An 11,922-nucleotide genomic window follows, 5' to 3' on the forward strand; every position below is an offset into this window, starting at 1 on the left:
TTTTTAGTGAACTATGTTAAATCTTTTATGTGGTTTTTCCTCTTTGTTTTTTTTAATTTGATATGTTATAACACTTATTAATTAAATAACAATTAATATTGATTGCGAAACTATGGTATTGGAGTTCTTTCCTCTTAATTTGAGTGATAAAGGGATTCTTTGTCTTGTTCAATATTACAATAAGAAATAGTTTATCGTATGTGCCAAATAACATCGCTAAAGACATATTACGGTTCCTCAATGTAAGGTGCAGGGCTCCTTTTCCCGTGTAATGATTCAGCTTCGTAGGAGACATTAAATTTATGCATGTGCTGTATCAAATTGATTTATGAAGCGTATTAAAGAATTTATGCTCGTTCCATCCTAGTCCATTTATGATCATTAAGATCCATCATGTTATAGCGATCATTCTGCTGTCAAAATGCGCCCCTTAATCAGTACTTCGCATTCATCATATATCTCTCATCTCTTTCCTTAATTACATTACAACTTCCATCTTTTGGCACTTGCAATTAGTATATCTTACCTAAGTATTCATTCACTTAATCACGATTTAAGAAGGCTTTATTATTAGCCAAATTGAGAAAGTATAAAACAATAAAACATTAACAAAGTGATCCCTCGATCAAAACTTACTATGGAATAGTAATTCTGAATCTCAGCCATTTGTTGAAGATAATTTCAAGAGTCATTGGTTGTTTTCCCAAAGATAGACCCAGATATCTAAATGACATAAAATATATGTAAAAAATATTCTCGTTTTAGGTTAGCGATAGTTAAGACGATCATTGTAACCCAATAACGTTAATGTTATCAGAACTACTATCCTTTAGATCAATCGGCGTAGGGCTGTGCAAAGACCAGAGTCGTACCGGAACCTGAACCGGGACGGACTAGAATTTGGAACAGACCGGAATCCGGCCCAGTCTCCAGTCCACAAAAAAACATGATTTCGGGATTTCTGTCCTGACCGGTTGGACCGGAATTTATATTATTTTAGAAAACAATAAAAAGTGTATATGTTAAAAAAAGTTTAAATGGTATGCTAGAAAGTTAAAACTACTATTTAATACTTTACGATGATTGTTATTAAAGTTGTTAACTTTTAATATATCTAATTTATAAATATGTTTAACTATTTTTTCTAAAAAAAAATAGAATGCGGTAACAAGTCTAAAACCGAACCAGACTGGAATATTGAGTCAACAGGACTAGAATATTGATTATTAAATTCGAGATTAAGTTGAACCACGAATAGGCTATAGCCATATATGAAAGATAAAGCAGTTGAAAAGATAAACGACACACACAAGAGTTTTCACATGTTTAAATATCTACTCCGAGATCTAAATCTGGCTTTGAACTATAAAAAAATATCTTTTGAAATATTTATTTACTAAAATAAATCAATTAATTATTGTCCAACAATTAATTTGGCTTTTCAAAGAATTGGGCTCAAAATACAATTAATTATCAAGAATGATTAAATGGGCTTTTAAATATGACTTTGACACTTTTCGAATGGTTTTGAATGGCTTTTCAGACTGCTCTGCCCTTGGGTTGGACAAATTAAGACCACGGTATGTTTCATCATTGGATCCTTAAATACGGAGACACGATTATGTGTCTACAGAAGCCCCGACTTTGACTAAGGTTCAGGAAACCGAAAGTGAAAGTATACGATGTCGGAATGGAGAACGATTCTAAACGCTCTGCAGTTTAGAACCGATCTATATATGTCGGTCTCTTCAAAACAAAGTTAGTTTGCAAGATAATAACTACAAGTAATCTGATTACCTGTAGAAGAAGATGTTAGCAGATAGGTGCAAATAACTCAGGTAAGCACATAATGATGCAAAGATGTAAACTTAGACTCTCTAAGGATACATAAGACGCTATGCGAGGATTAAGGTTATGCAAAGCTAAGGGATGACACGTCATGCAATATCAGGGTTATGCAAGACTATAATGTACGCAATGCAAGGTCAGAAATTTGCAAGGCTGAATGGCAAGGTCAGAGTTTTGTAAGGCTAGAAGATGCGTAGAATGATTAGAAATAGATAAAATGATTTTCAAAAATTGTTTTAGTAAATAATTGAGTCCGTCAACGAGGTCCGTGGATTACAACTTTTTGGAAGTTTGATTTGGAGGCACCACCACACATAAGGAAGCCCCCACTTTGGGTGAGCTTGTCTTTAATTTGTCATGCACTTGATCGGATATCATAATATAGTTGATACGTCTTAAACGTTGAAAGTTATCGTTGGGGATTCTTCTTTGGGAAGTTGATATAGGCAAAGTCAAATATTGCCAGAAATCATGAAATTGTCAGAGAGTCATTCAGGGAAGATGAGAGCTTGGATTGAAAAAACATAAAGTTTAAATTTGTAATTCAAATGAATGTAGGCGGGAAAACGATTTGACGAGGCTAGGTTCAGACTAGAGTCTATGTCGGGATCTAGAAAGGATATGCTCCGAAATTCTAGAAAATAAAATCATCAAACAATGACTAATTTTTTTTATTGAAGATGTCGGACCTCGAGATGAGGTTCCTACATATCCTTGCGGAATCAGACCATTCGAAGTTCTTGATCTGATTTCTTTTTATTATTATTTTTTTGTGCCCTAACTTTTGCCTAGGCCGCCCTTTCGGATTTTCAGCCTAGCGGGCTTGGACATACCTTAAAAAAGGAGTTAGGGTTGATGGAATGTTGAAAAGGCTTGAAGTTTAGATGAAGGTTTAATTGATTGGACCAATAGTGGATCATGGATTTGGATTATTAAGGTTTGATGGGATTGAAGGATTTGAATGAGAGGTAGAACCTGTGTGCAATCCCCTTAGTTTGACTTTTTTTCTATTTGCCTTTGGCATTTTCTTCTTTTTTTTTTTTTTTTGCTTTTGATCTTTTTTTTTCGCACATTGAATTTTTTTCACCTTTTGTTTTATTTTTGCCTAGCATTGATTTATTTTGATGTAGTGAAGCTTTCACACAAGTTATTGGTTAGGGTATTTGAAGGTTTGAAGGCTATTTGTGGATGTTTGATTTACATGGATTATTTGGCTAATGGAGATGATGGTTTATGGATGATGGAGGGAAGAGGGGATTAACTCTTAATCCAAAGTATGTCCATTTTTTTTGTTTTTTCTCTTCTTTTTTTCAGATCTTTGTTTTTTATTATTATTAGTCAAGTTCGTTAGGTGATTTAAGTTTCATCATTGAATTAGAAGCATAAATAAAAATGATGGAAATCTAATGAAAATAAAAATGCAATTATTTTTTATTGATTAGAAATAAACAGAACAAGGCTTATTAGAAATAAAGTCCTAAATGACATAGACTCGCCAGGAAAGGAAATGAAGGAGTTAGGGGAGGGACTCTCTGACTCAACCTAGAAAACTAGCGTTAAATGACTAAGCCTCTTGCACCTAAGATGATTCCCAAGGGGTTGTTATTGTTATTGACTTTTGCTGCCGGCGGAATCGAAAGTCTGCCACTATCAACCATGTCTTGCAGAGTATTCCTTAAGGCCTAACACGCAGATGTTGGATGTCCATTCCCTTGGTGGTACTTACAGTAGGCATAAGGATTCCATTTACTAGATCTATTTTCAGTGCAGGGTCTAGAGTGGGACCGATAGGTTGTATCGCTCATTTTGCGTGAAGCCTAGTGAAGGCTTCTTCTAGAGTCACACCCAATGGATTGAATGTTATTTGAGGCTTTTCATAACCTCCCTGTTTAGTAGTTAGGGTAATGACATCATTACCTTTGGAGGTGGAAGGGTTATTGTTACTCTTCTTGAAAGAGTTATTGTTTTTGGAATCCTTGTTCTTATTGGCTTGCACCTCTTCTTCAATTAGTAAACGTGAAAGACTCTATAGGTTGAAATTTAATATGTTCTCTGTATCTAGGTTGTAGGTTACGGATCACCAGTAGGACTTGATCCTCTTGAGATGGCTTAATAGTCATTTGTGCAGCTTTTTCCCTCCATATGTTACGGAAGGTGACGAAATCTTCATTGGATTTTTGTTCAGTAAACTCCCACTCACAAAGGCCAATGGGAAGCTGAGTATTCACTAGTGGAAAAAACCTTATCGGTCACTTAGTAATAGATGCGATTTTTACAAAACCGCATCAGAAAATCAATTAAAAAAATGGGAAGGAAAGCTGGGAGGAAAATCTAATAGATTAAAAAACTGATGCGATTTTTTAGTAATCTGATGGGGTTTCTAGGACCGCATCAAATTTTCATATAATTTAGGATAAATTAGGCCTTAAGAAACACACGGCCCAACTCGTCCATCATCTTCTCTATGGGCCAAATTCCCTCATCTATCTCACCTCTCCACTTAAAACCTACCCAGCTCCCTCATCTAACCCTAACCCTAACCCCCTTCATTTCACACACATCTCTCTCTCCCTCCCTCCATTTCACGCCTATCTCTCTAACCCTAACACCTCCATTTCACACGCCTCTCTCCTTTGATCTTCGTCCTAGCCACTTCCTCAAACCCTAACTCCCTCCTCTCTACTCTTCCCTCACTGCCAAATTCTCACTCACCTCTCTCCCTCCTCTCTACTCTTCCCTCACAAAACGAATGAATCGCGAAGAATGAATGAATCGCAAAAAGGAAGATCGAAAAAGAAGAACAAAATGAAGAATCTTTGATGCGAATAAGAAGATAAAAAAAGAAGGTTTCGTCGCAAAAAAGAAGATCTTTGATCGCTCCGCTCAGCCCTCTTCGTGTTTCGTCGAAAAAGAACAAAATGAAGAATCTGGGTTTATATTTTTTCGTTTTTAATTTTCATTTTCATTCCACTCTCTTACTTTCATTTGTAATTAGCTTAGTTTTATTTATAATTTCATTTCTGATTTTTTAGTTTCATTGTTATTTTAATTTTTTTTTTCTAGATCTGGGATTTAGTTTATGCTTATTTCTTTAATTTCCGTATTTTGTTCGATTTTTTTGTTATATTTTTGTATAAGTTTTCGATTTTTACTTGGTTATATTCATCTTTATTTTTTAGTTTGTATAATATTTTTATAACTAAATACATTTTTAGTTTGTATAATTTGTGTATAATTGAATTAATTTTTAGTTTGTATAATGTTTGTTATTAGATCTGAATTTTTTTCAAGTTTCATTATGACTTTGGGTTATCCATGGCTACTGTTGTTTTGGTTGTCATCCTACTTTGTTGTTACATACCTGCAGTGCAAAGCAGGTTTTTTGTAAATTCCTTGAGCCCAAAATCTGATGCGGTTTTGCAAAACCGCATCAGGTAGTGAGAATCGGATGCGGTCATGGACCACATCAGATTATTTTAGTTTTGACCTCATCAGATGACCTTTTTTACACTAGTGATTGTATATGTATGGTTTATGGAACTCTTCTGTAATGTAGTCCCAGTCATCCAGCTTGGTTTTTCTCAACGATGTAAATCACTTGGTTGGATGTGCATCCAAGGTTAAGGGAAAAACATAAGCAAACAAGTCCTTTCTCATGACCTTGAGAGCCATAGAGGTGGAAAAATCTCTCAGATGATCATTTGGATCTTCGACCCCCTTAAATTTTGGGAGGTCACCCAACATTACCTTTTTAGGGAGTTTGTCCCTCAGTTCAGGATCAATGATGTCATCGCCATGAGCCTGACTCTCGAGTGTAGGAATTGACTGGATCAATTGCTCGAGTTTTTCGAACCTCAAATCCATGCTTGATTTGATTGGAAGTGGAGTGTCGCCTTGTTCGTCTTATTCAATTAGCTTCTCCCTCAATGCCTTAATATCTTTGTCTTGTTCCTCAAGATGAGAGTTCATCAGTGTAAGTTGATCCATAATTGACTGAGTTGTTCATTAGTGTCTCCCGTTTCAGATGACAATTCAGAAGAGTCGGAGGATTCGTCTGAAAAAGTGAGTTGTCCTGAACAAAAATCGAATGGACTTCGTAAATTTTATGAAACAACATTTTCAAAATGAGAAATGAAGATGAGAAATAGGAGAAATGAAAATGGGAGATGATAGATGAAGGTGAAAGTGACAATGAGAAATGATTAGAAATAGTTATGATTATGGTTATGATGATAATATGGGCCTAGTTATATGCATATGTAGACATGGACTGGATGTGACTTGTCTATGCAAGAAGACAGAAGGATTGGACTTTGCTGAGTACTAGACATTGTACTTACAATAAGCAAACTATACTCATAGCAAGGTAGACAAGTAAAGTTGTTTCGACTTAGGGCATGAACTTAGTCTGTAGACTTGACTTTTATAGTTCGTAGATTGACCAAGGTTTATATATAATGCAAACTAGACCTAGGAAAATTTTATAGTTTGAAAACTGATTAGGGTTTACATATAATGCAAACAAGACCTAGGGAAAATAGACTTAAGATCGACTTTTATAGTCCGAGTACTAACTATGGTTTACATATAATGCAAACTAGACCTAAGGAAATTTATAATCCTAAGACTAACTTTTTTAGTCCGAAGACTGACTAGGATTTACATATAATGCAAACTAGACATGGGGAAATATATAGTCATAAGGCTGGCTTTTATAGTCCGAAGACTGACCAGGGTCTACAATTTTACATATAATGCAAACGAGACCTAGGGAAATTTATAGTCCTAAGACTGACTTTTATAGTCCGAAGACTGACTAGGATTTACACATAATGCAAACTAGACCTAAGGAATGTCCTAAGACTGACTAGGGTTTACATATAATGCAAACTAGATCTAGGAAAATTTTATAATCTGAAGACTGATTAGGGTTTACATATAATGCAAACAAGACCTAGAAAAAATATAGTCCTAAGACTGACTTTTATATTCCGAATACTGACTAGGGTTTACATATAATGCAAACTAGACCTAATAAAATTTATAGTCATAAGACTATTACATATAATGCAAACTAGACCTAAGGAAATTTATAGTCATAAGACTAACTTTTTTAGGCCGAAGACTGATTAGGATTTATATATAATGCAAACTAGATATAGGAAAATATATAGTCATAAGACTGACTTTTCTAGTTCGAGTACTGACTATGGTTTACATATAATGCAAACTAGACCTAAGGAAATTTATAATCCTAAGACTAACTTTTTTAGTCCGAAGACTGACTAGGATTTACATATAATGCAAACTAGACATGGGAAAATATATAGTCATAAGACTGGCTTTTATAGTCTGAAGACTGACTAGGGTCTACAATTTTACATATTATGCAAACGAGACCTAGGGAAATTTATAGTCCTAAGACTGACTTTTATAGTCCGAAGACTGACTAGGATTTACACATAATGCAAACTAGACCTAAGGAAAGTCCTAAGACTGACTAGGGTTTACATATAATGCAAACTAGACCTAGGAAAATTTTATAATATGAAGACTGATTAGGGTTTACATATTATGCAAACAAGACCTAGAAAAAATATAGTCATAAGACTGACTTTTATATTCCGAATACTGACTAGGGTTTACATATAATGTAAACTAGACCTAAGGAAATTTATAGTCCTAAGACTAACTTTTTTAGGCCGAAGACTGACTAGGATTTATATATAATGCAAACTAGATATAGGAAAATATATAGTCAGAAGACTAACTTTTATAGTACGAAGACTAACTAGGGTCTACAATCTTACATATAATGCAAACGAGACCTAGGGAAAGTTATAGTCCTAAGACTGACTTTTATAGTCCGAAGACTGACTAGGGTTTACATATAATGCAAACTAGACCTAAGGAAATTAATAGTCCTAAGACTGACTATGGTTTACATATAATGCAAACTAGACCAAGGGAAATTTATAGTCCCAAGACTGACTTTTATAGTCTGAAGACTAACTAGGGTTTATATATAATGCAAACTAGACATAAGGAAATTTAATAGTCCCAAGACTGAACTTTTATAGTCCGAAGACTGACTAGGGTTTACATTGGATGTAAACTAGACATAGGGAAATTTATAGTCCTAAATGGAATTTAGATTGGATTAGACTTATACTTAGATAACGATGCAGATGAGCCTAGATTTTGAAATGAACTAGACTTATATGAGCCTAAGATCGACTGTAATGCTAATGAATGTGTGGACTCAAATTAGACGGGCCCTGGATGAATGCGAAATGAACTCTAATGCATATTGGCCTAAAATGAATACAAGTGAATTGGATTAAGTTGATTGAATTGTATGAAGATGTTTGGATTGAGCTTAGAATTTTCGAAATTCATTTTTTGAAACGGAACCCCTTGTTTTTATATTTTGTTAGGAAAAGATGATGGATTGATTTTGAAAATATATATTTTTTGAATGTCATGTATGGTGGTGTTTAATAAATGCTTTTCAAAAAAGAGTAGACTAGAAAATGGTGTAGTATTGATTTTGAATTAAAAATGTAAGGTTTTTTTGGAATTGATTGAATATGGTAAGGTAAGATTGACAGGGATAGCAGGGATGAAATGGGAAGGGGTAGACATGCATGACACTCCTAACTCTACCGTGACCACTTTTCTAGATTCACTTTTTTTACGACACACTACACAAATGCAGATAGACAAACATAAGGCCGAACATAGGATCGATCACCACGACGAATAAATCAAAGAAAAGCATGTGATGCACAGACTGCGTGCCACACAGCATTGCTGCGCGCGACCCATAATTGTGTGTCTGGCGCGGGAGTGGTGCACCGCGGTTGAGGCACTACTCCCCAACTTGTGTTTCGGGGATTTAGGCAAAGTTTTGGTCGATTGACGATTGTGTTTAGATGTGATTTTCAGGAACGACGCATAATAATTGTAATTTGACAGGCTCATAACAGGCAAAAATCGCAATCACAGGCAAATGCCATATAACATGGATGCAAAAGCTCCAACCTAAAGTCCAAATCTATGTTTGAAACTATTGGTCGGGTTTGATTCAGTCTTATAAGAGGGTGTATGACTAAGAGATTGATTCCACACTTTGTACCCCTGCTAAAGAGGTGTCCACGTGCAAGACGCACTCCAGTTCTCAAGTCAAGAACAAGAGAATAATGTCATAGTTGGGTAGGTTTACTTATAACTAATATTCAACACTATCGCTCAGGAAGCTTTTTGGAAGGAAAAAGTGCAAACCCCCAAGGGTGACCTTACACATAGAACATGTGCTAATGAGGCAAGGTAGATTGTCCTTATGGTGCCTTAAACAATATCCACGCATATGGAAAACTGTAATGTCATTCTAATGCATGCATAAAAAGAGTATGAATTGTATTTTTCGAGTTTCACCCACTCATTTTGAAAATTATTATTTTTTAAATCCTCCCCATTGGACTCCCCAAATTGTAGGCGTGTTTTTATTTCGCATACGCAGGATGAGCGCGTATTAGATTTGACTACCTCACTGTAATTGTTTTTTGTATTCAAAACGTTTTTGAAGTCGCCAACAAGTCTTTGAAGGAGGACTCATAGACCTAATTGGATTTCGGAGAACTGTAAGTACAAAGAAGGGACTTATCCAATGTAGATTTCCCCGTAATGACTCCATAGATGGTCAAAATGAACCAAAGATTGAGTTTGGGGGTAAGGGTACAACACAGTCAGGAACTATGTTGCCCATTGCTGGCCTCTACTGAATATCGATTCATGTCAAGTTTTATGCAATAGCATAACCAAATAATGTTCTAAACACCCTAAAAATAATTAGTCTAGGTTGGTTCCGGAAATGCATAAAAGACTATTTTTTAGTGATATGTTATTATGCAATTAATTTACAAGAAACCTAGCAAGTTGCCCAAATTAATCTGACTAATATTAGAACAGTTCTTTAGGTCTTTGATTAACAAATATAACACGTGGTTGATAAGAACAATAAAGTAGGTTAATCATATAATATGCATAGAATATAATCAGGTAAGCATATAATAAGGAATAAAAATAAATAAAAAGAAGAAAAAGGAATAGAATATATAGTATAACAATTTAATATTAAAGATCTACAACAGGAAAGGAAACAATTAGGAACTTCAATATATTGTCACTAGTACAGAATCATTGATTTGCGTCGGACCCCAGAGCACCATTTGCGCCGGACATTGGTCCGATGCCACAGGTCTCGACGCAAATTCTAAAGACATAATCTGCGCCGGATAAGGAAACGATGCAGATGCCGAGCTATTTGCGTCGGACAGAACTCCATGAACGACGCACATGACGCCAGAAGATAGGACACAAATTAAAGGATTTGCGTCGCACACCAAGCAACTTGCGACGCATATGGATCATTATTTATTTAAAAAAATGGATTTGCGTCGCACACCCAACAACATGCGACGCATATGGTCATTATTTATTACAAAAAAGTGGATTTAGCGTCGCACACCAAGCAACATGCGACGCAAATCTTTCAGTTTTGTTAAAAAAAAAAAAAGAGAAACTCAATGAACCATTAATCTGCATTAATAATGTAAAATAAAATAAGTATTACAAACCACTATAATTGATACAAACAAATTGTACAATAGATACACACAAATTATGTTGCAATATGTAAAAGATAGTAAAACTAAAGCTAGAACAATAGAGGAACATTGCAGTCGACGAGCTTGAGGAAGAAGAGTTCGAGAAGAACCAATTCCAGATTTGAAAATGAAAATAAGAATTTCAGAATTGAAAGTTAAAAAGAAAATACTAGATCTGAAAATAAACCCTAGATTAGGATAAATGCCAAAAAAAGTTAACAAAAGAATCAGATATAAAAAATAAAAATAACAAATGTTCTGACAGTAGCCTCATGAGCTCTTCCTAATTTATAAGCCTGATATACAAATAGTTGCATGTCATAGTAGCGTTTCAGGTAATTTCGAGGAAATTGACAGGTATTTGGGATGAACTGGGATGTATTTTGGGAAGTTCATAGAAAACTTCACCCTCCAACTAAAAACGAACGACCTGCTTGGCGAAGAGGGGTCGCCTTTCGTTTTTTAGGTGTGCGAATGGATTCTTTGATTATTCGAAGTACTCTGTAAGGTTTCATTTTTGATTCCCAGTGAAATAAAATCAAAACTTATCAAAAAGAAAAGGAAATTTTTTATTTTTCAGATTTGAAAATGAAAAAACGATTTTTCAGATTTAAAAACTAAAATAGAAAATCAAATCTAAAAATGATGTGAAAACAAATTAAAAATTGAAAACAAATTGAACCTGTCTCGTACGCTATCTTCTTCTTCGAACCTGTCTCGTACGTGATCCCCCAAACAAATTCTGAAAATTGGTTTCATCAAATCTTCGAACCTACGTAACGCGATCTTCTTCTAGGCCTTAATTGGTTTCACCGCCATTGTTGATGATTAAAAATGGAAGCTTTTTCGAAAATTGCCGGTAGGTACTATGAGAAGGGGATCGATGGATATAGAGTGAGGGAGAAGAGAATCGAGACTGGGAAATGGAACATTGAGAGTGAGGGAGAGGAGAATGGAGGGTGAGAGATGAGATGAAAGAAGGTGAGAGAGATGAGATGAAAACGACTGCTATCAATTAGGTCTGAGATATGAAAAGGAGAGAAACGACTCTATCAATTAGGTTTGAAATGTGGAAAGTGGGGTTTATAAATATTATAAGGTATTTGCGTAATTTGCGTCGCACCTCTTCTTCCATGCGACGCAGATAGGTAATTTTGATTTGCAGCGCACCTTATTTCAATTCGATGCACATCAATAATTTGCGTCGGATGGAAAGCAAGATCCGACGCACATTTGGTTTAATTTGTGTCATGTGAATTAGAACACGACGCAATTTTTCTATTCGCGTCGTTTGTACAATTGTTCGACGCAAACGAGAGGACGCAAATTAACTTTTTTGTACTAGTGTGTGGCTTGGGTCTGCGAGATTGACAACCTTCGGGACGAGCAATCGTGAAGCTTGAAA

Source organism: Beta vulgaris, chromosome 6, assembly GCF_026745355.1.
Source record: "Beta vulgaris subsp. vulgaris cultivar EL10 chromosome 6, EL10.2, whole genome shotgun sequence".
In the NCBI taxonomy this organism is placed as follows: domain Eukaryota; kingdom Viridiplantae; phylum Streptophyta; class Magnoliopsida; order Caryophyllales; family Amaranthaceae; genus Beta; species Beta vulgaris.